At 30.0% G+C, this 27,890-nt stretch overlaps 1 protein-coding gene across 6 annotated transcripts in view; it reads left to right on the top strand.

Annotated features, from left to right (window-relative positions):
* The window catches only part of stan (Protocadherin-like wing polarity protein stan), a 116,474-nt gene that overhangs the window by 47,603 nt on the left and 40,981 nt on the right, over positions 1-27,890 (top strand). For all 6 annotated transcript variants that reach the window (XM_076409364.1, XM_076409359.1, XM_076409361.1 and 3 more), the window contains exon 2: positions 10,100-10,142. The gene's annotated coding sequence lies outside the window, so the exon portion shown is untranslated. The remainder of the gene's footprint in view (positions 1-10,099; positions 10,143-27,890) is intronic.

The following is a 27,890-nucleotide window of genomic DNA, read 5'->3' as shown; positions in this document are numbered from 1 at the left end:
AATACGCAATTAATTTTCTTGCATTCACTGTCTAGTTTCATAATATGCGGTTTAGTGCTCATATATTTTTGATATTCCTATCTACAAAGTATTTATTACCTTCAGATTGCTTAAAAATGTTTAATAACCCATAAATAAATCATCCACTAAACGGTTGTCTATCTTGAAATTACGGCAGTATAATGTTAAGTGTTCATTAAAGAAAGGTAAACCGGCAACTTCCTAAAATAGCAGGTATTTATATGATCTGGGAAGAAGTTCGTAGTGTTTTTAAACAGAAATTCGAATATTTTTCTTCTGTATGCGGAAATGATTTTATTAAACCTAATATACTGAAACAAATTGGTTTATTATAATCTAGAACGGTTTTAAATAATAAACCATTCTCTATGCAGCTTAGCATTTTCATTAAACTTGCTAAACATGATTTTATCAATAAAATAGTTACAAAGTAAGAAATTAAACAGTCCTTCGCGTGTCATCAGCCTGTATTTCATTGTGCCGCTATTGTTAATTGATACAGTTACCTATAATTGTTCGTATCTCAAGATACATAGTACAAAAAAGGTCATTAATAGCCAGTAATTGGTGAGATAAAATTTTTACGGTACAGTGTATCTTAAAAAGGCAGCTTAAGAAGCGTAAAAACAAGTATATCTGCGATCAGTTTGGTCGCCAAATTAGGTGTCATCTTCACTTAGAAACGTACAAGGAAAAGTGTGTCAAATATATGTGAATTAGTTTTGAGGGATATATAAATAGACGGATATTAACGCCAAATCTTTGTCATTACGTATAATTTTGCTGAGGTTTAAATAACACTTTTTGAATGCTAATAAGCTTAAAACATTTTCTTCGACTATAATATTTTTAAAAAGGTTTACTCGACACTCAAAGTTCTCTCAAAGATATTTAGTGTATGTCTTCTTTAAATATGCATGACTGCATGAAAGAATTCATTCAAGAAGGTGAAGATAATATCACTGAGTTAGTAATTACTGAATGTCGGAGTAACGGAACTAACATGAAAGGTTATAAGTCATTATTTCTCGGTTTTTTCTTGTTGCTTTCAGAGTCGTTCGTTCATATCTGACAAACAAATGACCTTCGTTAACTTCAATGGAAATTTTTTAAGGGATAATTACTCATTTTAAAGGATGGAATTCTTGCAATTCCATTGAAATTTTTAGGAGGTATAATTTAGTATGATGAAACACTAAATAAAAGCAGATGGTATCATACAAAAGATAATGGTATGACAATGAATAAAAGCAGTCGAGCCAGATGTAATAAATATTGAAATTGAGGGTATAAATATAGAACAAGTAACAACAACAATACTCCAAAACATAAAATACATTTGTTGCAATAATTATATATACATAAATCGTCCTAACATTTCTTCCAGAAGAAAACGTTCCGAATGAAAAGAAAATCATACGTCATACGAACCTTAATTAAAATATTTGGTGGGGAGTCATAAAAGCAACTTGTGGTAGAGGTAACTAGGGAACATCCATACGGACCTTAAAAGGAATGGTCATAAAGCCGGAGTGATAAAATATTACGTAAACAGAATCCTCTATCGTTATTCATTGTACCAGGTTGTTCAATATGTTTCGTCCCTGTATAAGAAAAACCTCATCGTATGATTTGAAATATATTTTAATATTTATTAATTATATTCGATAGGACTGTATTATATTTAGCGTTAGGAACTATCGACCGAACATAGTAAAAACAGTCAAATTTTAATTGGGTTATCCATTGTAATACTTAATAAAATAGTTTCGTAATTTATTGAGTAAATATCTAACATTAAAAAGGGAAAAATAAAATATCTGTAACAATACAATTGAACCGACTTCAAAAAATAAATAAGGAATTCTCTAAAAATTAAAAAATAATCAAAATTAAACTTTTTTTAACACAAAAGAACGTTTTAAAATAAAATATATACATAATAATAGTTAAATAATATTGTAGATAGATAAATAGTTTAGGTAGGTATTAAGCTAAATTGTGTGTATATAGTAGAATATAAAATACGTGTATTACATAGTTGTTTATTTTTATATAGTTACTATAAGGATTATTAGGTACGTATCTTATTTTAAAACGTTTTTTTGTGTTAAAAATCTAAGTTTGGTTATTTTTAAATTTTCAGTGAGCTCCATATTTATTTTTTCGTTAAATTTTAATTGGGCTATCCATTGTAATACTTAATAAAATAGTTTCGTAATTTATTGAGTAAATATCTAACATTAAAAAAGGAAAAATTAAATATCTGTAACAAAACAATTGAACCGACTTCAAAAAATAAATAAGGAACTCTCTAAAAATTAAAAAATAATCAAAATTAATTTTTTTTAACACAAAGGAACGTTTTAAAATAAAATATATACATAATAATAGTTAAATAATATTGTAGATAAATAAATAGCTTAGGTAGGTATTAAGCTAAATTGTGTGTATATAGTAGAATATAAAATACGTGTATTACACAGATTAAATGAGACATTTGTTTATTTTTATATAGTTACTATAAGGATTATTATGTACATATTTTATTTTAAAACTTTTTCTTGTGTTAAAAATCTAAGTTTGGTTATTTTTAAATTTTCAGTGAGCTCCATATTTATTTTTTCGTTAAATTTTTTAAAATATTTTTTTGCGATAAATTTTCTATGTATATTTTAAAGTATCCTTTTACCAACTGTGGGTTTATCTGGACTGGACCTAAAGTTTAACGTAACCTAATTTTAACTGCTACAAGAAACACTAAATACAGTATAAATAGCAGATGGTATCACACAAAAGAAAATGATATGACAATGAATAAAACCAGGAGAGCCAGGCGTAATAAATATTGAAATTGAGGGTATAAATATAGAACAAGTAACAACTACAATACTCCAAAACATAAAATACATTTCTCGCAATAATTATATATACATCAATCGTCCTAACATTTTTTTCCAGAAGAAAATGTTCCGAATGAAAGGAAAACCATACGCACCTTAATTAAAATATTTCCTTTTATGAGAGGCAACACGAAGAGAACGGTAGAACAATAAAAGCTTTGAGAGTGCGGATGGCGTCAACGTTTTGAAATGAAAAAAGGAACATTTTCTGGGACGAGGAGGGGGCGCCTCAAAGTGGAATGGAAGGGGGGAGTGAGCACGGTTTCCGCTTCGTTTAGTTTTACCTTTGTGACTCATACGGGGAATTGGGGAATTATCGTGCCGAAGGCCGTTCTAATTTCGGTTAGATTCAATTCTTGCTTTCGGACGTTATTTCGGTGGTAAATATTGATTTAACAGGTCATGGATTTAACAGGAATGTCATTTATACGATTGTTTTATTCTCACTTTATACAACATTTTAAACTTTCTATGCACTAATGCTTAAATATTCCAGAACTGGTAACCAACATCGATGCTCATGTCATGCTCATTGATGTCTGCTCATATCCCTTTGCCAATATCTTGATTATTAACCGACTTCGAAAAAGGAGGATGTTCTATGTTCGGCTGTATATTTTTTTAATGTATGTTCGCCGATTTCTCCGTCAATTGTGGGTCGATTTTCAAAGTTATTCTTTATTCGAAAGAATGGACTTCCAAGGTGGTCCCATTCGAACCAAGTCAGAATCTATTGAGGAAAACGCTCAAATTTCAAAGGCACAGTCAAAGTTTTCACATAATTTTTATCATAAATAAGCAGATATCTGTGTATAATGTTATCGCTGACTGATGCGGCGGAATATCGGATGTTGTTCAGTGCAAAAGCCATTCAGTTTGATTTTTAAGCACTAACTGTAGCATATAAGACCTCTAAAAATATTGTAGACTACTACTCTATTGTATAATGATTAAAGCATTTAGCTTCCGAACGGAGGTCGTGGATTCGATTCCCGGCGCGGAGAATAGTTTTTTTGTTGTTCTAGTTTAGTTAGAATATTTTCTTTATTCCTAGTTTTCCTCATACGGACTGCTGCACTTTTACTTGGACTACCCACTGTAATATTGAATAAAATAACTGTTGAATAAATATTTTTAACAAAAAAATTGAACCGGCTTGGTGGCGCAGTGGTTAACCCACTAGGAGTACTGGGACATGGTCGTAAATTTATGTTTATGATTGTTTAAAATTTGTAAATGTTCTAGACAAGAGTGTAAAATCCGACAACGAAAATGATCCCAGACACGCCAGTAATACCGGATGTCTTCTGGGATGATTTCTAAAGTTGGTCACTCGCCAGTCGGTAGGCTTTTAATGCTGAGGACCGTGGAGCCCACGTTAAACTTTAGGCCCAGTCCAGATAAACCCATAGTTCGTAAAAAGAGACTTTAAAATATATATAAAAAAACATTAAAAAATATTCAAACTCAGATTTTAAACACAAAAAAACGTTTTAAAATAATATATGTACATATCAATCGTTGTAATAACTAAATACAAATAGACAAAAAACTTATTTAGCCTTTGTACTACACGTATTTTATATTCTACTATATACACACACAATTTAGCTTAATACCTACCTAAATCTCTTTATCTATTGAAAATATTATTTTAACTACTATACTACTACTATAATTTTAACTACCTACAAAAATAATAATATAAATTTGTGATTTATACACAAAATTAAATTACGAACAAACAAATCTAATTTGTAGCTCGGCACCGCAAGACCATTCAACAAAAAAACCGTTGATACTTATACATTGTGAAGTTTTAGATATTTTCAGTCAATAAATAAAGATAACTTAATCACAGACATTAGATTAGAGCGAACATTCCTGTTAACCAATGACAGATAATCACTAAAGGAATATATTTACCGCTGTAGTATTTAAATTATGTAATAATATTTATTAAATCCGCAGTAAGGTTGGCAGGAATATATATGTATATTGCTCCTTATATTTGTTCTTCTATGTATATTTTTGTGTGTGTATCAGTTGAACGAAGGTTTAAAGTTTTTTTTTCAGGTAGATTTATTTAGCTGGACGGTAAAATACATTGGTTACCAAGGGATCGCCACCATCTGTTACATGAGCCGCTGGTTTTGCTAAAGGGATGGGATCCTGTCGCTTGAGAAAACAGTTTTTATATTATTAAAAACTAAGATAGAACTGTTCTTTTGTTTTTTTTTTTACTTGTAGTTGTCTCAGCTGCGTTATCATATATCTACATCTCCACAACAGTATATTCTCATATTTGTCATGGACAAAAGGCACTGTCCTGCGGAATACCTGAATATATTCGATATAACAGGACAATTGAAAAGTCCCCGGCCTGGCACATAGATGGCGCTACTAGAATTAAATCCATATATATATTTTAGTTAGATCTAATCCTCAAAAGATGCGTGTATAACTTTGACAACTTGCGGTTGCGGTAAATGGATAAAAAGGAATTTCGCGTGTTGATCAAATCTTGCTTTTTGAAGGAAAAAGATACAGTTGAAGCAAAAACTTGGCTTGATGCCGAGTTTCCGGACATTGCCCCAGGAAAATCAATCATCAAGGATCGGTAAATTTAGACGTGGTAAAATGAGCACCGAAGACGGTGAACGCAGTGGACGCCCAAAAGAGGTTGCTACCAACGGAAAAATTTAAAAAATCCACAAAATGATTTTGAATGACTTGATGATTTTAAATTGAAATTGAATGAAATAGCAGATACTCTAAAGATATCAACTGAACGTATACATCATATCATTCACGAATATTTGGGTATGAGAAAGCTCTGTGCAAAGTGGGTACCGCGCGAGCTCACTTTTGACCAAAAACAACGACGACTTGATGATTCGGAGAAGTCTTTGAAGATGATCAAGCGTAATAAACCCGAGTTTTTGTGTCGATATCTCACAATGGATGAAACATGGCTCCATCATTTTACTCCGAAATCCAATCGACACTTATCCGGGTGGACTACACACGACGAACGCGCTCCAAAGCGTGGGACAGTCCAGTAACCAACGGCTGGCAAGGTTATGGCGTCTGTATTTTGGGATGCTCATGAAATAATTTTCATTGGCTACCTTGAAAAAGGAAGAACCATCAATAGCGACTATTACATAGCGTTATTGGACCGTTTGAAGGAAGAAATCGCCGAAAAACGGCCGCATTTGAAGAAAAAGAAAGTGCTGCTTCACCAAGACAATGCACCGTATCACAAGCCAGTGAAAACGATGGCAAAAATCCATGAATTGTGTTTCGAATTGCTTCCTCATTCACCGTATTCTCCAGATCTGACCCTCAGCGACTTCCTCTTCTCAGATCTCAAAAGAATTCTCGCTGGGAAGAAATTTTCGTCGAATGAAGAGGTGATTGACGAAACTGAGGCCTATTTAGAAGCAAAGGACAAATCGTACTACAAAAATGGTATCGAAAAGTTAGAGAGTCGCTATAATCAGTGTATCACACTTGAAGATAATTATGTTGAATAAAAAAAAACTTAAAAAATGTGTTTTACTATGGTAGGCCTGGGACTTCTCAATTGACCTGTTAGATCAGTATATTGGCCATCCTGTTTTGCAATAAAATGTGTGTGAGGTATGATTTCAGTAGTTGAAAGTGCATGTAGGGTAAAAGCTTTTTCAATTGCAATGCAGTTCAGTGTGCCACATCTTCTCAACAGCTTCAGCAATATTTTTATGATTTAAGTTTTTGTTTATTTGGTTGACTAGTCTGTGTGATCTTGTTCCATATTTATTACGGAAGCCAAATTGACGGTACGGAATAATATTTCTCTCTTCCGTGATTATTTTGAATCTCTTAATGCAATTGTATAGTTTTTCAAAAACTCTGGAGATAAGGACAGGTATCAGTCTTATAGGATGATAGGAGGAAACGTCTTCTGATTTTTTTTGTAAAACATACGGTAGAAGTCTCTTTAATTGAACCTGCCATTATGTAAGCCACACTTCACCAAAGGCCTGAAATATATCTAGGAATGCAACCGAATAGTAGTACTGATTACACCATAAATAAATATTGATCACTTTATATTCAGATTTAAAAAAGGAAACGACACACGCAGCTTCGACGAACATTCTTTTATTGTTATGTAGGATTTATTCTCCAACGATGGTCATGGAAACCGTAGATGCAAACACATTTTTCCTTCTATGTATCCATTCAGACATTTCTAGAAACTCGTCCGTGTGTATTCAACCGGTCGCGAAAGTTCGTATCTGACAGGCCGTGATAAATTGCTGGCGAATACTCCAGCTGTAGTGGCGAGCCTCTCGATACGAGCGCAAGTTTTACACGGGCGTTGGAAATATTTCGAACGGGTACTTTCAGCGTAAACGAAAACGTAACGTGTTAACTGTGTTTTGTTGGGCTTTTTAAATAAATTGCTTCTGACGCGCTGACAAGTCAATAGCAAACAACGGCGGAGAGAGATATGGAAGTTCTCAAGCGTATTTTTTAAAAAGCATTTTACCAGTACAAACTTCCGTCAACTTTAACAACGAAAACAGAAAGCAACAATAGAGCGACTGCGAAATATCAACGTTTTTGATAAAATACGAGGGTCACTATTTATATTTTGGGAATAGGGAAAAAAACTAATAGTTAAACTGCGAATATATGTTTATTGTTTTTCAAAGTACTCGCCACAATGATCAATACACTTTTGCATACGCTTAAACCAATTTTCAAAGCATTTATTCCATTCCGAATGAGGTATCTTCAAAACATTGGGTGCCAAATCAGTGCTGTACGGCAGATGACCCATCAATTCCATGTTTTCAGTGCTCAAATAGTCTCTTGTTTGAGCCGATGTGTGAGAGCATTGTCATGTTGAAGAACAATCCGGCGTCTCTTGTTTATTTTCCTTATCTCACCGAAGATTTCTGCCATTTTCTTTGAAGTGATTCATGCGCAAACAACTTTTTTTGGATTTGGTTCATCTTGGAACATTCATACAGTCGATTGCTGCTTACTTTCGAGCTCATACGAATATATCCATGATTCGTCACCTGGCACAATTTTATAAACGTCTTTGGAAGCACCGCGATTGAATGTCTTAAGCATTTCTTTGCACCAGCGACACGGGCTTGTCAATTTTTTTGAGCGATTGTCAAATTGTGTGGGATCCAACGCGAACATAACTTTCGCTAAGTGATCATGTAAAATAGCATATATGCTGGTGGATCTAATACTTAGGGATGCCTCAATCTCACAATAGATGACATGACGATCTTGCTTAATCATTTCGCAGACAGCATCGATGTTTTCTGGCACAACAGCCGATTTTGGACGACCTTCACGAAACTCGTCGGACAGCGAACTACGACCACGATTGAACTCACTAAACCAGCGATACACGGGGGTTTTTGATGGAGCTTCATCGCCAAAAGTCAAATTAAGTTGTTTGATGCACTCTTGTTGTGGTAAAAAATCATCGCACGAAAATGTTCACGATTTGGTTCCATTTTTTACCGAGACGAAACTTTCAACTAAATATAAAATAAACAAATAGCGTCCGTGCGACAAAATGTTCTTAGTACGTAGATCGTCAAAAATGTCAATCTTTATGATGAAACCGTCAAATACAATCAGATGACAATAGTGTTGCCAATTCCCGAAATATAAATAGTTACCCTCGTACTGATGTATTAATCCCGTACTGGCCTTGTATTGTGTATTAATGCAAGTACAACAAAACAGTAGTAATAAATTGATTTATAAATTAATATTGTACTAAGCATATCACTATATACGCTGCTAACTCACGTACTAGATTAACTCCTGGTCATACTTTCTATATTTTTTTAACATTTCGCACATTTTTACGATATCAAAGTTCATTGGCGTCTTCCAATAAAATTGAAATGTTGATGTGAATCCTGGTGTGTGAACAATTTCTTTACTATAACGCTACAAATGTATAATTAAACGACTAGAAGAAACAAAAAATCCAAGGTCGACTTCACTAACCGAGATATTAATGATAATCCGCTTTTTTTTGTTTCAATTATGAATAACCTTTAGCTAAATATATATAAGTTACATCGTCCGGAAAGGTCAGTGGCTTTGTTGCATAAAATATTTTCTTTTTGTTTTTGTGTAGTACAGTAGTTCTTATAATATCGCACTTTATCAGAGTCTATATGTTTGAAACCAGCTCGGGGTGATACTAGGACAGCTTGATATCAATGATGAACTGCAGTGTGCAATTCTCCATGGTAACACCCTACTCGTTACGCCTCCATCATTACATTTCTGACGGTTAAAAACGTTTTCGTGATTCTGGAGATTCCTCACTTTTTCCTGCTTATCAAGACCCATCCCCATGGATTAATTTATATTTATTTATCGGACATATTTTTGAGGGGTACAAAATGTACAGCACTTTTATTAATCTCTATCTATCTTTGAGTATATGCAGGGCTGGACAATATTGAGACTACTTGTAATTGAAATACAAAATATTTTTGTAAAAAAATACTTCTTCTTACTTCTTCTTCTTTTTCTTACTTCTTCTACGTAATTTTTAATGAGTTAGTTACCTTCATAACCCATAAAAGCAAGAATCTTTGAGTGTATTTAGTAATTGGTATTTTAATTGAAATAAAGTATGTATTTTGCCTAGTTTTGAATATATGATACTAAGAATGAATCATAATAGGTTTTTATGTCTAATTTCTGATAATTTGTGTTATTTCTCTATAAATATAAAAGCAATGTTTAAATAATTTTTTTAAAATATATTTTAAAGTCTCCTTTTACCAACTATGGGTTTATCGGGACTGGGCCTAAAGTTTAACGTGGGCTCAGCCTTAAGCCTACCGACTGCGAGTGACCCAACTTTAAAAATCATCCCAGAAGACATCCGGTCTTACCCAGCCTGGTTACTGGCGTGACTGGGATCATTTTCCTTGTCGGATTTTACACTCTTGCCTAGAACATTCACAAATTTTAAACTATCACAAACATAAATTTACGACCATGCCCCAGCAGGATTCGACCGTCCCATCGCCTTTACCACTGCGCTACCAAGCCGGCTTTTTAAATAAATTAACAATTTTACTCAAAATATTTCAAATTATCTTATGGTTTCTATTTTTTTCTAGGTTCACACTACTATCCATATACGTACACTTCATATAATACAAGGTAAGTTACTTTTCTGTATATTCAATAGTATAATATTACTTATATACAATTTTTTTATATATTTTATTTTACCAAATTAATAGCAATCAATAGCGGCTGTAGTATATATTTATCACTTTTTATTATCCTGTTGGTAAGCGGAATTTACTTTTCTGTATACTCAATAGTATAATATTACTTGTTGGACTATCTTTTTATATTATTTTACCAAATTAATAGCAATCAATAGAGACCGTTGTAGATATATTAATCTTTTTTTATTATCCTATTAGTGAGCGGAATTCTGGTTAAAATAGGTGAGTCAAAATGTGGTCACCTCTTTTGTCGTTGTCCCCCTTACACAATGTTCATGGTATCCATTATTAAATTATGTTGTGGAAGGAAAGGAGTTGCGTGTCATTGGGATATTAATCTATTTTATATTGTTATGATGTTGTATGCCTGTTATATTTATTGACTATTTTTATTCTGTAGTTTTGTTTCAATAAAAAGCCAACAAGAAAAAATGTTACTGTCATTGATGATTAAAAATACTTATTTCAAAGATAATTAATATACCAAAACAATAAATATCATCATAAAACGTCCATTTTTAAAATACTCTCTCCTTTCACAAATAGGAAGCTATTAAGACGTTGAACTACTCGTTGTCTGACGCTACTGCCTTAACCAGAATCGCATTAAACCGTTTCGAATAAATCCAACCGGATAATGAATAATTAATGTGAACATTGAGCCGACATTAGTAAACATATATAATCAAACTTTAGCAGTGTGCAGGGTCGGTATGATATTGATTTATTAATATTATATTAGATCGACACGCAATGAGCTTCCTTATTCGATGATATCCAATTATGAGAACTGGAATTTGGCGCTGCTACGTACTTGTTATGGAGATGCTATCGCTCTGTGACTCATCCATGATAGCAAGTGGGATTTCTGTGCGTTTTGGTGAAAATTTCCGGATTTTTCTTGCCTTTCTGCCCTATTGGCCATAAGTAGGCCAATATATATATATATATATATATATAACTAGTCTTATAAAGTTTATATATGTCCAGTAATCAAATCAGTTAGTGTTAAACGTTTTAGTCTACGCACTTCACTATCACGTCGCATAGTTAGCTGATTAGCAAGTACATTGGCATGCACTGACACTCTTTCGAAGTACTTCACACAAACACGTTGAATTACACTCGTTATAGGTTCTAGAGGAATATCGCGTTGTATCATTTCATTTGAAATATAATACGGAGCACCAACAATGGCACTCATAAATTTATTTTGGAACCGTTGAATGATGGATATATTAGATTTGCTAGCGGTATCCCATAGTTGGATTCCATATGACCAAATAGACTTGAGTATAGACTCATACAGCAACACCTTGTTATCTAATAACTTGGATTTGCGTCCGATGAGCCAATACATTTGATATAATTTCAGTCCAAGTTGTTTCCGTTTAGAGAGTATGTGCTTGTTCCAGGTTAGGCGTCGATGTTAGTGCATACCAAGATATTTAACATGCTCTGCTTGGGGGAGTTGACGATGATTGATATTCACTGGTGGACATGTTTTTCTACGCAGGGTCATTTACTACTTTTGCTGTCATTTCCTCTCAAGAAATCCCAGGTTAAAGAAAATTACCAGGTCCCATCTCTTAGAATTTATACATTTTAAAGCAATTTAACATGGATTGTGGTTTCTTTCATCCTGGAATATATATATTTTAAGAGTTTTAACTTTTTCTTAGATATATAAAATGTATGCACTTTTTTTTATCGTAAAATTTTGCGATTTTTTGTAATTTTTACGTTTTTTGCTGACATTTCCGTGGAAATAATCTCAGGTTCTGTGATTACAAATTTTGATTTGTGAAAATTACAGGGATTATATAGAATTGGTATCCAATTTTTATTTTTTAAGTTATATAATGGTAGGTGTATTTTCAAAGAATGAGTGGATACCTGTTTATGTCACATATCTTAAGTACTATAAATTCTAAAGCAATTTAAAATAGATTTTAGTTTCTTTTACTCCAAAATAAATAGTTTTTCGGACATTTGTCTTTATCCGAGAGGTATTAAATTTTAGCCCTTTTTCATATATATATATATATATATATATATAGTTGTGAAATTTTACGTTTTTTGCCATTTTCAAGATTTTTGCTGTCATTTCCATTCATATAATGGCAGATTATTGATATTTACATAGATTATATACAATTTTACGCTTTTACATACTTTTAAGCGATATTTCAGACTAAATTATGCGGAAAAATAACAATAAACCACTTCGTTAACGGAAATTCGCCGCAGATTTATGAGAAAATTACACCTGCAATGTCGGAACTAACGAAAAATACCAACCGCCAGTCGTAAATAGACTCCAGCGTGTTTGTTTTTACCTGGAGGTCCGAGTCGGTTAATTCAACTCACGTTTCTGTCGTGGTCCCGCGCGCTTTGCACGGTCGTTGACGATCGATGCGATCTCATTGAATGGATTTCTCAGTTTTAGTTAACAGTAAACCGTCGACGAGGACGGCTACGTGCCACGCAGGACGGCGGAAAGAAGGAAAATGTCGAGAAAATATGCACGGGGTTTATATAATAACTGTGTTCGTAACGCTGCCTTGGCTGGGTAGTTAATGATCAAGCACAAAACACGAATTAAGGAGCTATTTCCTTTTAAAAACTACAGCAGACGCCCGATAACGTAAACAGTCAATTAATGAACGTTGTGTTAATGTAAACACAAAATGCGGACCATAGAGCCAAATCGTGGAATGGAATGCAAATGTCAAATGGAATGCGCGGTGACGAGGCTCTCTAACTATCTCCCTCTCTAACTCTCTCTCTCTATCTAGCATTCTCTAACAAATTTTAACTCTCTATCTACCATTCTACACATGCTTAATCCAAATAATTTTGGATCCTTGCCCTATCTCTTTTTCAGAGTCAGAAATTTCTTGAAAGGAAGACAACGACTCATTGTTTTCTGTACATCTGGTTACTGTTCTGGGAAGGAATATGCATTATGATGAACTAACTTTATATATATTTACTTTATTACCATATATATATATATATATATATATATATATATATATATATATATATATACCACCAATATATACCCTACCTCCTTAGATAACTAGAAACATTCTACATTCTCCATCATTATGTGAGCTTTAAAAATTACCCTATCCTGGTAATTTCGTTGATATTGTACTATAATAATGTATTCTAATTTTTGTATATATATTTAATTTTAGTTACATTTTAAAATGAATAATTAATAGTATACTGACAGATACTTACTAAGATTAATATGTAATTAATGTAATTGTACTTAAAAAACTGAATGCTTCTTCTATCGCCAATTAAAAAACTACTGTTTGTTTATTTTTTATGAATTTATTTCACAAATAAGTATTTTTAACTAACAACTTCAAAAAACAAATAAATGAAGTATTTCTACACAAATATCTGTATAACAAATTAACAAGCCTGTACATACATAGCCATAGAATTAGCAAATAACAAACACAATTTGACGTATATTATTGAAATGTGCATTTTCATTTAGTTGAATTAATAGTCTGAGGGAACAAACGCTCGTCTGGCGAGCTCTGCAAAAGTGCAGATTGAAACAATTAACGGATGTTTTGGTACGAGAGTGGAACAACACTATATGATCATTTGGACCGACCTCACGAGATACTAGTATTGCCATGTCATCTGCATTATTTTTGCTGTAACCATACCATGATAATCACTATCTAAAATCTTCTTGCATTTTGCAGCAAATATTTTTGATGAACAAAATAATCTTTAAAATGTATATTATCATTACAGAAGATAGGAAACGCCCATCAGGTTTAACATCTTTGTATACTCTCCGAGAAACCAAACACAATCATTATAAACCCATAAATTATTATTTAAATCTGTGGCGGTGGTATGAATGTTTCTCATCGTTTTTCGGCCTCTTTAATAAAGCCGTTTCGAAGCTAAACAAGTTTTTAAAGCAGTTTTATAATTGAGTCGGTCCCGCTGTTATTAACTTTAATACCAACAAAGTACGGTTATTATTCCGCAGGTTCGTTTCCACGTTTTTCCACGACAAGTAAAGTCGCCTGAAAAAAACAACATTATTATCTTCGTTTATCGAAATTTACAACCAATATATAGATCGAAAGGACTTTTGGAGTATGCCTGAGGACATAATGGAGGTTTAGTTTCAACATATTCAGTTATAGTCATTAATATTAGGGCCTCAAATGAGATTCCGTCCTTTTTGGATACTTTTTATTATTACTTATTATAGCAATTTAGTAAATTAACCCTATTAAGCTATATTTTATACTATTTTGCTACAGTTTTAAAATTACAAAGTACTTATTCTACGATAGGTACTTTGGCCTTACCATACATCTCACTGTTTTTAATGTTTCGTATAACTTCACTGAACTAGAACAAGTGGTTTTACCCTCTCTAATCTTCTGACTAAGCCATCATTATCTATGAGTTGAAGAACCTTAACATAGATGTGCTGATGACGCCTCTGTTCATATATAGATTGGCATTATGAACGTAATGAATGTTTTGGAATCTTTCTGTGATAATTCTATTTGTTTGAATACAGTCCCAATACAGTTTCCTGTTGCATACCTGCTTGTTTTTTCATCAAGTTAGAATAGACGTCTTCTTATTTAACTTTGAAGTATCAGTTACTTATATAAGACTCTAAAATATTTTAATATTGGCCAGCGAGAATCATTTTAATATTATGCTTTAAACCCTCATACCAAACTTATAATATATTATAAATATTAGTATCATAACAATGTAAAAATATATTGTAAACTAAGCCCTTAATGAAACTTTATAATATTCGCTGTATATTGCAAGACATTACCGGTAAAATGTATTTCTCTAACAAAAAAACCTTCCAAGAAGAAAATTACTTAATCATTTTCTTGACTGAAATTTATGTCTTAATTATAACACCATTTTAAATCTTATCTCAAACTTTTGGAGCTTTGCTCCAAGAACAAGAAGTTCATTAAGCGAAGTCTGTCCATCTTATTACCAGCATAAACTTAAATATCAAGTTTTTAATTGATTTTAATTGAATGTGGTTCGTTAAAATTTTTTAGTAATTAAAATGTGAAATTTAGTTAATTATTATCTATGTGGTTATTAATTATTTACATTATGTTTCTGTTTAATTCTATGTTTATTTAACGGCATTTCTTCAATAGGAGTTAGTCAATAGTGGATGTTTTAAAATTGTCGTGTATCTTATGAACAAAATACGTAATAAGACATAAATGACTGGATATGATTTAGCAATAAATGAAACGCATTTAATACCATAATTAGAAATCCATTAGTGTTCTAGTTATTCAAGAAACAAGTACCATAACATTATATCCAACACATAATGAGTTGGTACAAATGCCTCGTTTTATGCTTCCATAACTCAACAGTCGCTTTCGCGTAAAAAATTTTACATAATCTTGGGTAAAGATGATCATTTTGCATCATTACGTTTATATAGAAACTTGGCATTGACATTAAGAGAGATACAATGAATTGGTACCAGAATAGATTTGTCATTTTCTGCTGCAAATTTCGTTCAAATAATTGTAGATTAATGGAAATTGCAGGTTTTATAAAGTTATATTCTAGTCAGGAAAATTTACGATTTCTGGCGATTTTCAATATTTTTGTTGTAATTTCCATTCAAATAAAGATCCATTAATGAATATTACAGAGTTTATGACGAATTTTACGCTGAATCGAATAGTAGTATAATTATTTTTATACAGTTACCAGTTTCCAAGATATACAATGAAGAATGTATATTAAGAAAATGAGCAGATTTTTGTTTATGTCATATATTTTTAAAACTATAAATCCTCGAGCAATTTAACATGGATTTTCGTTTCTTTCGCCTCGGAGTACATATATTTTGAGAGTTTTATCTTAATCCAAGAGGTGAAAAATTTTGGCACTTTTTCCATATATATAGTCAGGAAACTTTGCGATTTCTGGCGATTTTTAATATTTTTGTTGTAATTTCCATTCAAATAAAGATCCAGTAATGAAAATTATAGAGTTTATGAAGAATTTTATGCTGAATCGAGTGGTAGTATAATCATTTTTATACAGTTACTAGTTTCCAAGATATACAATAAAAAATGTATATTAAGAAAATGAGCAGATTTTTGTTTATGTTATATATTTTTAAAACTATAAATCCTGGAGCAATTTAACATGGATTTTCGTTTCTTTAGCCTCGGAATACACATATTCTGAGAATTTTGTCTTAATCCAAGAGGTGAAAAATTTTGGCACTTTTTCCATATATATAGTCAGGAAAATTTGCGATTTCCGGCGATTTTCAATATTTTTGTTGTAATTTCCATTCAAATAAAGATCCATTAATGAAAATTACAGAGTTTATGAAGAATTTTACGCTGAATCGAGTGGTAGTATAATCATTTTTATACAGTTACTAGTTTCCAAGATATACAATAAAAAATGTATATTAAGAAAATGAGCATATTTTTGTTTATGTTATATATTTTTAAAACTATAAATCCTGGAGCAATTTAACATGGATTTTCGTTTGTTTAGCCTCGGAATACATATATTCTGAGAATTTTGTCTTAATCCAAGAGGTGAAAAATTTTGGCACTTTTTCCATATATATAGTCAGGAAAATTTGCGATTTCTGGCGATTTTCAATATTTTTGTTGTAATTTCCATTCAAATAAAAATCCATTAATGAAAATTACAGAGTTTATGAAGAATTTTACGCTGAATCGAGTGGTAGTATAATCATTTTTATACAGTCACCAGTTTCCAAGATATACAATGAAAAATGTATATTAAGAAAATGAGCAGATTTTTGTTTATGTCATATTTTTAAAACTATAAATCCTGGAGCAATTTAACATGGATTTTCGTTTCTTTAACCTCGGAATACATATATTTTGAGAGTTTTGTCTTAATCCAAGAGGTGAAAAATTTTGGCACTTTTTCCATATATATAGTCAGGAAAATTTGCGATTTCTGGCGATTTTCAATATTTTTGTTGTAATTTCCATTCAAATAAAAATCCATTAATGAAAATTACAGAGTTTATGAAGAATTTTACGCTGAATCGAGTGGTAGTATAATCATTTTTATACAGTCACCAGTTTCCAAGATATACAATGAAAAATGTATATAAAGAAAATGAGCAGATTTTTGTTTATGTCGTACATTTTTAAAACTATAAATCCTCGAGCAATTTAACATGGATTTTCGTTTCTTTCGCCTCGGAATACATATATTTTGAGAGTTTTATCTTAATCCAAGAGGTGAAAAATTTTGGCACTTTTTCCATATATATATAGTCAGTAAAATTTACGATTTCTGGCAATTTTCAATATTTTTGTTGTAATTTCCTTTCAAATAAAGATCCATTAATGAAAATTATAGAGTTTATGAAGAATCTTACGCTGAATCGAGTGGTAGTATAATCATTTTTATAAAGTTACTAGTTTCCAAGATATACAATGAAAAATGTATATTAAGAAAATGAGCAGATTTTTGTTTATGTCGTGTATTTTTAAAACTATAAATCCTGGAGCAATTTAACATGGATTTTCGTTTCTTTCGCCTCGGAGTACATATATTTTGAGAGTTTTATCTTAATCCAAGAGGTGAAAAATTTTGGCACTTTTTCCATATATATAGTCAGGAAACTTTGCGATTTCTGGCGATTTTTAATATTTTTGTTGTAATTTCCATTCAAATAAAGATCCAGTAATGAAAATTATAGAGTTTATGAAGAATTTTATGCTGAATCGAGTGGTAGTATAATCATTTTTATACAGTTACTAGTTTCCAAGATATACAATAAAAAATGTATATTAAGAAAATGAGCAGATTTTTGTTTATGTTATATATTTTTAAAACTATAAATCCTGGAGCAATTTAACATGGATTTTCGTTTCTTTAGCCTCGGAATACACATATTCTGAGAATTTTGTCTTAATCCAAGAGGTGAAAAATTTTGGCACTTTTTCCATATATATAGTCAGGAAACTTTGCGATTTCCGGCGATTTTCAATATTTTTGTTGTAATTTCCATTCAAATAAAGATCCATTAATGAAAATTACAGAGTTTATGAAGAATTTTACGCTGAATCGAGTGGTAGTATAATCATTTTTATACAGTTACTAGTTTCCAAGATATACAATAAAAAATGTATATTAAGAAAATGAGCATATTTTTGTTTATGTTATATATTTTTAAAACTATAAATCCTGGAGCAATTTAACATGGATTTTCGTTTGTTTAGCCTCGGAATACATATATTCTGAGAATTTTGTCTTAATCCAAGAGGTGAAAAATTTTGGCACTTTTTCCATATATATAGTCAGGAAAATTTGCGATTTCTGGCGATTTTCAATATTTTTGTTGTAATTTCCATTCAAATAAAAATCCATTAATGAAAATTACAGAGTTTATGAAGAATTTTACGCTGAATCGAGTGGTAGTATAATCATTTTTATACAGTCACCAGTTTCCAAGATATACAATGAAAAATGTATATTAAGAAAATGAGCAGATTTTTGTTTATGTCATATATTTTTAAAACTATAAATCCTGGAGCAATTTAACATGGATTTTCGTTTCTTTAACCTCGGAATACATATATTTTGAGAGTTTTGTCTTAATCCAAGAGGTGAAAAATTTTGGCACTTTTTCCATATATATAGTCAGGAAAATTTGCGATTTCTGGCGATTTTCAATATTTTTGTTGTAATTTCCATTCAAATAAAAATCCATTAATGAAAATTACAGAGTTTATGAAGAATTTTACGCTGAATCGAGTGGTAGTATAATCATTTTTATACAGTCACCAGTTTCCAAGATATACAATGAAAAATGTATATAAAGAAAATGAGCAGATTTTTGTTTATGTCGTACATTTTTAAAACTATAAATCCTCGAGCAATTTAACATGGATTTTCGTTTCTTTCGCCTCGGAATACATATATTTTGAGAGTTTTATCTTAATCCAAGAGGTGAAAAATTTTGGCACTTTTTCCATATATATAGTCAGTAAAATTTACGATTTCTGGCAATTTTCAATATTTTTGTTGTAATTTCCATTCAAATAAAGATCCATTAATGAAAATTACAGAGTTTATGAAGAATTTTACGCTGAATCGAGTGGTAGTATAATCATTTTTATACAGTTACTAGTTTCCAAGATATACAATAAAAAATGTATATTAAGAAAATGAGCATATTTTTGTTTATGTTATATATTTTTAAAACTATAAATCCTGGAGCAATTTAACATGGATTTTCGTTTGTTTAGCCTCAGAATACATATATTCTGAGAATTTTGTCTTAATCCAAGAGGTGAAAAATTTTGGCACTTTTTCCATATATATAGTCAGGAAAATTTGCGATTTCTGGCGATTTTCAATATTTTTGTTGTAATTTCCATTCAAATAAAAATCCATTAATGAAAATTACAGAGTTTATGAAGAATTTTACGCTGAATCGAGTGGTAGTATAATCATTTTTATACAGTCACCAGTTTCCAAGATATACAATGAAAAATGTATATTAAGAAAATGAGCAGATTTTTGTTTATGTCATATATTTTTAAAACTATAAATCCTGGAGCAATTTAACATGGATTTTCGTTTCTTTAACCTCGGAATACATATATTTTGAGAGTTTTGTCTTAATCCAAGAGGTGAAAAATTTTGGCACTTTTTCCATATATATAGTCAGGAAAATTTGCGATTTCTGGCGATTTTCAATATTTTTGTTGTAATTTCCATTCAAATAAAAATCCATTAATGAAAATTACAGAGTTTATGAAGAATTTTACGCTGAATCGAGTGGTAGTATAATCATTTTTATACAGTCACCAGTTTCCAAGATATACAATGAAAAATGTATATAAAGAAAATGAGCAGATTTTTGTTTATGTCGTACATTTTTAAAACTATAAATCCTCGAGCAATTTAACATGGATTTTCGTTTCTTTCGCCTCGGAATACATATATTTTGAGAGTTTTATCTTAATCCAAGAGGTGAAAAATTTTGGCACTTTTTCCATATATATAGTCAGTAAAATTTACGATTTCTGGCAATTTTCAATATTTTTGTTGTAATTTCCTTTCAAATAAAGATCCATTAATGAAAATTATAGAGTTTATGAAGAATCTTACGCTGAATCGAGTGGTAGTATAATCATTTTTATAAAGTTACTAGTTTCCAAGATATACAATGAAAAATGTATATTAAGAAAATGAGCAGATTTTTGTTTATGTCGTATATTTTTAAAACTATAAATCCTGGAGCAATTTAACATGGATTTTCGTTTCTTTGCCTTGGAATACATATATTTTGAGAATTTTATCTTAATCCAAGAAGTGAATTTTTTTTCACTTTTTCCATATATATAGTCAGGAAAATTAGCGATTTCTGGCGATTTTCAATATTTTTGTTGTAATTTCCTTTCAAATAAAGATCCATTAATGAAAATTATAGAGTTTATGAAGAATCTTACGCTGAATCGAGTGGTAGTATAATCATTTTTATAAAGTTACTAGTTTCCAAGATATACAATGAAAAATGTATATTAAGAAAATGAGCAGATTTTTGTTTATGTCGTATATTTTTAAAACTATAAATCCTGGAGCAATTTAACATGGATTTTCGTTTCTTTCGCCTCGGAGTACATATATTTTGAGAGTTTTATCTTAATCCAAGAGGTGAAAAATTTTGGCACTTTTTCCATATATATAGTCAGGAAACTTTGCGATTTCTGGCGATTTTTAATATTTTTGTTGTAATTTCCATTCAAATAAAGATCCAGTAATGAAAATTATAGAGTTTATGAAGAATTTTATGCTGAATCGAGTGGTAGTATAATCATTTTTATACAGTTACTAGTTTCCAAGATATACAATAAAAAATGTATATTAAGAAAATGAGCAGATTTTTGTTTATGTTATATATTTTTAAAACTATAAATCCTGGAGCAATTTAACATGGATTTTCGTTTCTTTAGCCTCGGAATACACATATTCTGAGAATTTTGTCTTAATCCAAGAGGTGAAAAATTTTGGCACTTTTTCCATATATATAGTCAGGAAAATTTGCGATTTCCGGCGATTTTCAATATTTTTGTTGTAATTTCCATTCAAATAAAGATCCATTAATGAAAATTACAGAGTTTATGAAGAATTTTACGCTGAATCGAGTGGTAGTATAATCATTTTTATACAGTTACTAGTTTCCAAGATATACAATAAAAAATGTATATTAAGAAAATGAGCATATTTTTGTTTATGTTATATATTTTTAAAACTATAAATCCTGGAGCAATTTAACATGGATTTTCGTTTGTTTAGCCTCGGAATACATATATTCTGAGAATTTTGTCTTAATCCAAGAGGTGAAAAATTTTGGCACTTTTTCCATATATATAGTCAGGAAAATTTGCGATTTCTGGCGATTTTCAATATTTTTGTTGTAATTTCCATTCAAATAAAAATCCATTAATGAAAATTACAGAGTTTATGAAGAATTTTACGCTGAATCGAGTGGTAGTATAATCATTTTTATACAGTCACCAGTTTCCAAGATATACAATGAAAAATGTATATTAAGAAAATGAGCAGATTTTTGTTTATGTCATATTTTTAAAACTATAAATCCTGGAGCAATTTAACATGGATTTTCGTTTCTTTAACCTCGGAATACATATATTTTGAGAGTTTTGTCTTAATCCAAGAGGTGAAAAATTTTGGCACTTTTTCCATATATATAGTCAGGAAAATTTGCGATTTCTGGCGATTTTCAATATTTTTGTTGTAATTTCCATTCAAATAAAAATCCATTAATGAAAATTACAGAGTTTATGAAGAATTTTACGCTGAATCGAGTGGTAGTATAATCATTTTTATACAGTCACCAGTTTCCAAGATATACAATGAAAAATGTATATAAAGAAAATGAGCAGATTTTTGTTTATGTCGTACATTTTTAAAACTATAAATCCTCGAGCAATTTAACATGGATTTTCGTTTCTTTCGCCTCGGAATACATATATTTTGAGAGTTTTATCTTAATCCAAGAGGTGAAAAATTTTGGCACTTTTTCCATATATATATATAGTCAGTAAAATTTACGATTTCTGGCAATTTTCAATATTTTTGTTGTAATTTCCATTCAAATAAAGATCCATTAATGAAAATTACAGAGTTTATGAAGAATTTTACGCTGAATCGAGTGGTAGTATAATCATTTTTATACAGTTACTAGTTTCCAAGATATACAATAAAAAATGTATATTAAGAAAATGAGCATATTTTTGTTTATGTTATATATTTTTAAAACTATAAATCCTGGAGCAATTTAACATGGATTTTCGTTTGTTTAGCCTCGGAATACATATATTCTGAGAATTTTGTCTTAATCCAAGAGGTGAAAAATTTTGGCACTTTTTCCATATATATAGTCAGGAAAATTTGCGATTTCTGGCGATTTTCAATATTTTTGTTGTAATTTCCATTCAAATAAAAATCCATTAATGAAAATTACAGAGTTTATGAAGAATTTTACGCTGAATCGAGTGGTAGTATAATCATTTTTATACAGTCACCAGTTTCCAAGATATACAATGAAAAATGTATATTAAGAAAATGAGCAGATTTTTGTTTATGTCATATTTTTAAAACTATAAATCCTGGAGCAATTTAACATGGATTTTCGTTTCTTTAACCTCGGAATACATATATTTTGAGAGTTTTGTCTTAATCCAAGAGGTGAAAAATTTTGGCACTTTTTCCATATATATAGTCAGGAAAATTTGCGATTTCTGGCGATTTTCAATATTTTTGTTGTAATTTCCATTCAAATAAAAATCCATTAATGAAAATTACAGAGTTTATGAAGAATTTTACGCTGAATCGAGTGGTAGTATAATCATTTTTATACAGTCACCAGTTTCCAAGATATACAATGAAAAATGTATATAAAGAAAATGAGCAGATTTTTGTTTATGTCGTACATTTTTAAAACTATAAATCCTCGAGCAATTTAACATGGATTTTCGTTTCTTTCGCCTCGGAATACATATATTTTGAGAGTTTTATCTTAATCCAAGAGGTGAAAAATTTTGGCACTTTTTCCATATATATAGTCAGTAAAATTTACGATTTCTGGCAATTTTCAATATTTTTGTTGTAATTTCCTTTCAAATAAAGATCCATTAATGAAAATTATAGAGTTTATGAAGAATCTTACGCTGAATCGAGTGGTAGTATAATCATTTTTATAAAGTTACTAGTTTCCAAGATATACAATGAAAAATGTATATTAAGAAAATGAGCAGATTTTTGTTTATGTCGTATATTTTTAAAACTATAAATCCTGGAGCAATTTAACATGGATTTTCGTTTCTTTGCCTTGGAATACATATATTTTGAGAATTTTATCTTAATCCAAGAAGTGAATTTTTTTTCACTTTTTCCATATATATAGTCAGGAAAATTAGCGATTTCTGGCGATTTTCAATATTTTTGTTGTAATTTCCATTCAAATAAAGATCCATTAATGAAAATTACAGAGTTTATGAAGAATTTTACGCTGAATCGAGTGGTAGTATAATCATTTTTATACAGTCACCAGTTTCCAAGATATACAATAAAAAATGTATATTAAGAAAATGAGCAGATTTTTGTTTATGTCATATATTTTTAAAACTAGAAATCCTGGAGCAATTTAACATGGATTTTCGTTTCTTTCGCCTCGGAATACATATATTTTGAGAGTTTTATCTTAATCCAAGAGGTGAATTTTTTTTTCACTTTTTCCATATATATAGTCAGGAAAATTTGCGATTTTTGGCGATTTTCAATATTTTTATTGTAATTTCCATTCAAATAAAGATCCATTAATGAAAATTACAGAGTTTATGAAGAATTTTACGCTGAATCGAGTGGTAGTATAATCATTTTTATACAGTCACCAGTTTCCAAGATATACAATAAAAATGTATATTAAGAAAATGAGCAGATTTTTGTTTATGTCATATATTTTTAAAACTAGAAATCCTGGAGCAATTTAACATGGATTTTCGTTTCTTTCGCCTCGGAATACATATATTTTGAGAGTTTTATCTTAATCCAAGAAGTGAATTTTTTTTTCACTTTTTCCATATATATAGTCAGTAAAATTTACGATTTCTGGCAATTTTCAATATTTTTATTGTAATTTCCATTCAAATAAAGATCCATTAATGAAAATTATAGAGTTTATGAAGAATTTTACGTTGAATCGAATGGTAATATAATCATTTTTATACAGTCACTAGTTTCCAAGATATACAATGAAAAATATATATTAAGAAAATGAGCAGATGTCTGTTTATGTCATATATTTTTAAAACTAGAAATCCTGGAGCAATTTAATATGGATTTTCGTTTCTTTCGCCTCGGAATACATATATTTTTAGAGTTTTATCTTAATCCTAATGGTGAAAAATTTTAGCACTTTTTCCATTACAATTTTTGACGATTTGAATATTTCTCCTGAAATTTTCATTCAAATAACAATCCGTTAATGAAAATTACAGAGTTTTTAAAGAATTTTACGCTGAATCGAATGGTAGTATAATCATTTTTATACAGTTACTAGTTTCCAAGATATACAATGAAAAATGTATATTAAGAAAATGAGCAGATTTTTGTTTATGTCGTATATTTTTAAAACTATAAATCCTGGAGCTATTTAACATGGATTTGCGTTTCTTTCGCCTCGGAATACATATATTTTGAGAGTTTTATCTTAATCCAAGAGGTGAAAAATTTTGGCACTTTTTCCATTACGACTTTTGTGACGATTTTCAATATTTTTCCTGTAATTTTCATTCAAATAACGATCCATTAACGAAAATTACAGAGTTTTTAAAGAATTTTACGGTGAATAGAATGGTAGTATAATCATTTTTATACAGTCACCAGTTTCCAAGATATACAATAAAAATGTATATTAAGAAAATGAGCAGATTTTTGTTTATGTCATATATTTTTAAAACTAGAAATCCTGGAGCAATTTAACATGGATTTTCGTTTCTTTCGCCTCGGAATACATATATTTTGAGAGTTTTATCTTAATCCAAGAAGTGAATTTTTTTTCACTTTTTCCATATATATAGTCAGTAAAATTTACGATTTCTGGCAATTTTCAATATTTTTATTGTAATTTCCATTCAAATAAAGATCCATTAATGAAAATTATAGAGTTTATGAAGAATTTTACGTTGAATCGAATGGTAATATAATCATTTTTATACAGTCACTAGTTTCCAAGATATACAATGAAAAATATATATTAAGAAAATGAGCAGATGTCTGTTTATGTCATATATTTTTAAAACTAGAAATCCTGGAGCAATTTAATATGGATTTTCGTTTCTTTCGCCTCGGAATACATATATTTTTAGAGTTTTATCTTAATCCTAATGGTGAAAAATTTTAGCACTTTTTCCATTACAATTTTTGACGATTTGAATATTTCTCCTGAAATTTTCATTCAAATAACAATCCGTTAATGAAAATTACAGAGTTTTTAAAGAATTTTACGCTGAATCGAATGGTAGTATAATCATTTTTATACAGTTACTAGTTTCCAAGATATACAATGAAAAATGTATATTAAGAAAATGAGCAGATTTTTGTTTATGTCGTATATTTTTAAAACTATAAATCCTGGAGCTATTTAACATGGATTTGCGTTTCTTTCGCCTCGGAATACATATATTTTGAGAGTTTTATCTTAATCCAAGAGGTGAAAAATTTTGGCACTTTTTCCATTACGACTTTTGTGACGATTTTCAATATTTTTCCTGTAATTTTCATTCAAATAACGATCCATTAACGAAAATTACAGAGTTTTTAAAGAATTTTACGGTGAATAGAATGGTAGTATAATCATTTTTATACAGCCACTAGCTTCCAAGATATACAATGAAAAATGTAAATCAATTTCAATTTATTTTATTGGCAAATACCATATATAATTTTCACTCGCCGATTTCAAATTTGATTTACAAAGTCAGTTTATTCGTTTATTATTGTGCAGTGGTACAACAAATAACAAACCAATTATTTAAAAATGAAACTCAATGTTCGCTATTGTTCTGTACATTTGCTTCGTGATGTTTATTGTTTATTTTACCGGCTATTGATGGTTAAATAAATATCACTCTGTTTTTACATTAAACTGTGTAGTTAACGAATTGATATAAACAATAATATTTGTTTGTTAAACAAGCGTATATTATTTTAAAATATACCATATCATTGATTCTTTTTTTTTTCTGTAGATATCAGTAACATTTTCATATTATTAAAATTAAATAATATTCAGCATTATATCTAGCATTCGTTGATCTGGAAAAGAATATGTGTACTGCGGAGTAAAAATAGAAATACCATGACTAGGAATAGAAATACCAATAGGAATCAGATATACCAATGGTATCATCGCAATCAACATGAAATTAGACACTTTCATAACTCAACATTGTTGACAACCGAATGACTTTTGCAGGCTGATTCGGTTACATATTCGAACATACCAGACAGTATTGTATCTCTTCTTAACTGAAATAAAATGAGAAGGAAAATATTGTCTGGTATTAAAACAAATTTACAAATTGTAGTAGGCAATATACATTATATAAAGTTTTTTTAGTAATGCGTCATGGATATTTGTGTCGTCGAAACATTACAATGTTTCCGCATCAAGTCTGATTTTTAGTTCAGTTTGGATTTGACATACAAGAAAAATTCTAATCTAAATAAAATAATTTAACAAAATTTATATATAATTTTTTTTAACATTTTAGTACATCTAAAACATATATTATCGAAGGACTTAAAACTACGATTAAGAACGTAGGTATAATAGTTTGTAGGTTAGATTTGTTTTATTGTCAACACATTTTTGTATGTTTACTCGTCAAGTCATATTGGTATCACTGTATATTTTATTTATTCTGCTACTATTTGTGTACACCATTCTTCATAAAATTAATCACTGAATTCTGTCTAATGCATTTACCATATCTACAAAACAGTTAGTGTTCATTCTCTCCTCATACGTTCTAACCTAATGCTTATGTTTAATTTTGAACAATTACGATCATATCTGTGCACACAAATCTTTCACACCCTACAATACCATTTTCTACACTTATATTCAATTAATTATGTGCATACCTTTAGCTTTTTCTTTTTATATATAACTTTTACCTTTTTCCATCAATTTTTGTTGTCTTAACACTTTTTTTGTTACTCTCTTGCCAAAAGTGCCACAATGAATCATTTTGAAATATTCAAGTTTTATCAAGATACACAAATTCAAATAGTTTTATCTTCCTTGGTCTTATTTTATGCCTTTAAAAACTGAATTCTTTTTAAGGTGGTAATCTTTATACCATTTAAACCCTATGCCCTGTAAGAGCATAGGTATTTTATTAAATTATGTTTATATCGATAAAATAGTTTGTGTACTTACTGTTCTTATACATTTCATCTATTTGGTCTCGAATAGAAGAATAATCAAGATAGTCAAGATTCGTCACCTACTTTGTATGTAGACGGGTGTAAAAAACTTTGAATAGACTATATCTTGATG

This window comes from Rhynchophorus ferrugineus, unplaced genomic scaffold (genome assembly GCF_030347505.1).
Source record: "Rhynchophorus ferrugineus isolate W39M unplaced genomic scaffold, kcgeb_rfMv2 rfM7, whole genome shotgun sequence".
NCBI lineage: Eukaryota > Metazoa > Arthropoda > Insecta > Coleoptera > Curculionidae > Rhynchophorus > Rhynchophorus ferrugineus.
Note: the sequence above shows the minus strand (reverse complement) of the source record. Positions and strands in the feature narration are given on the sequence as shown.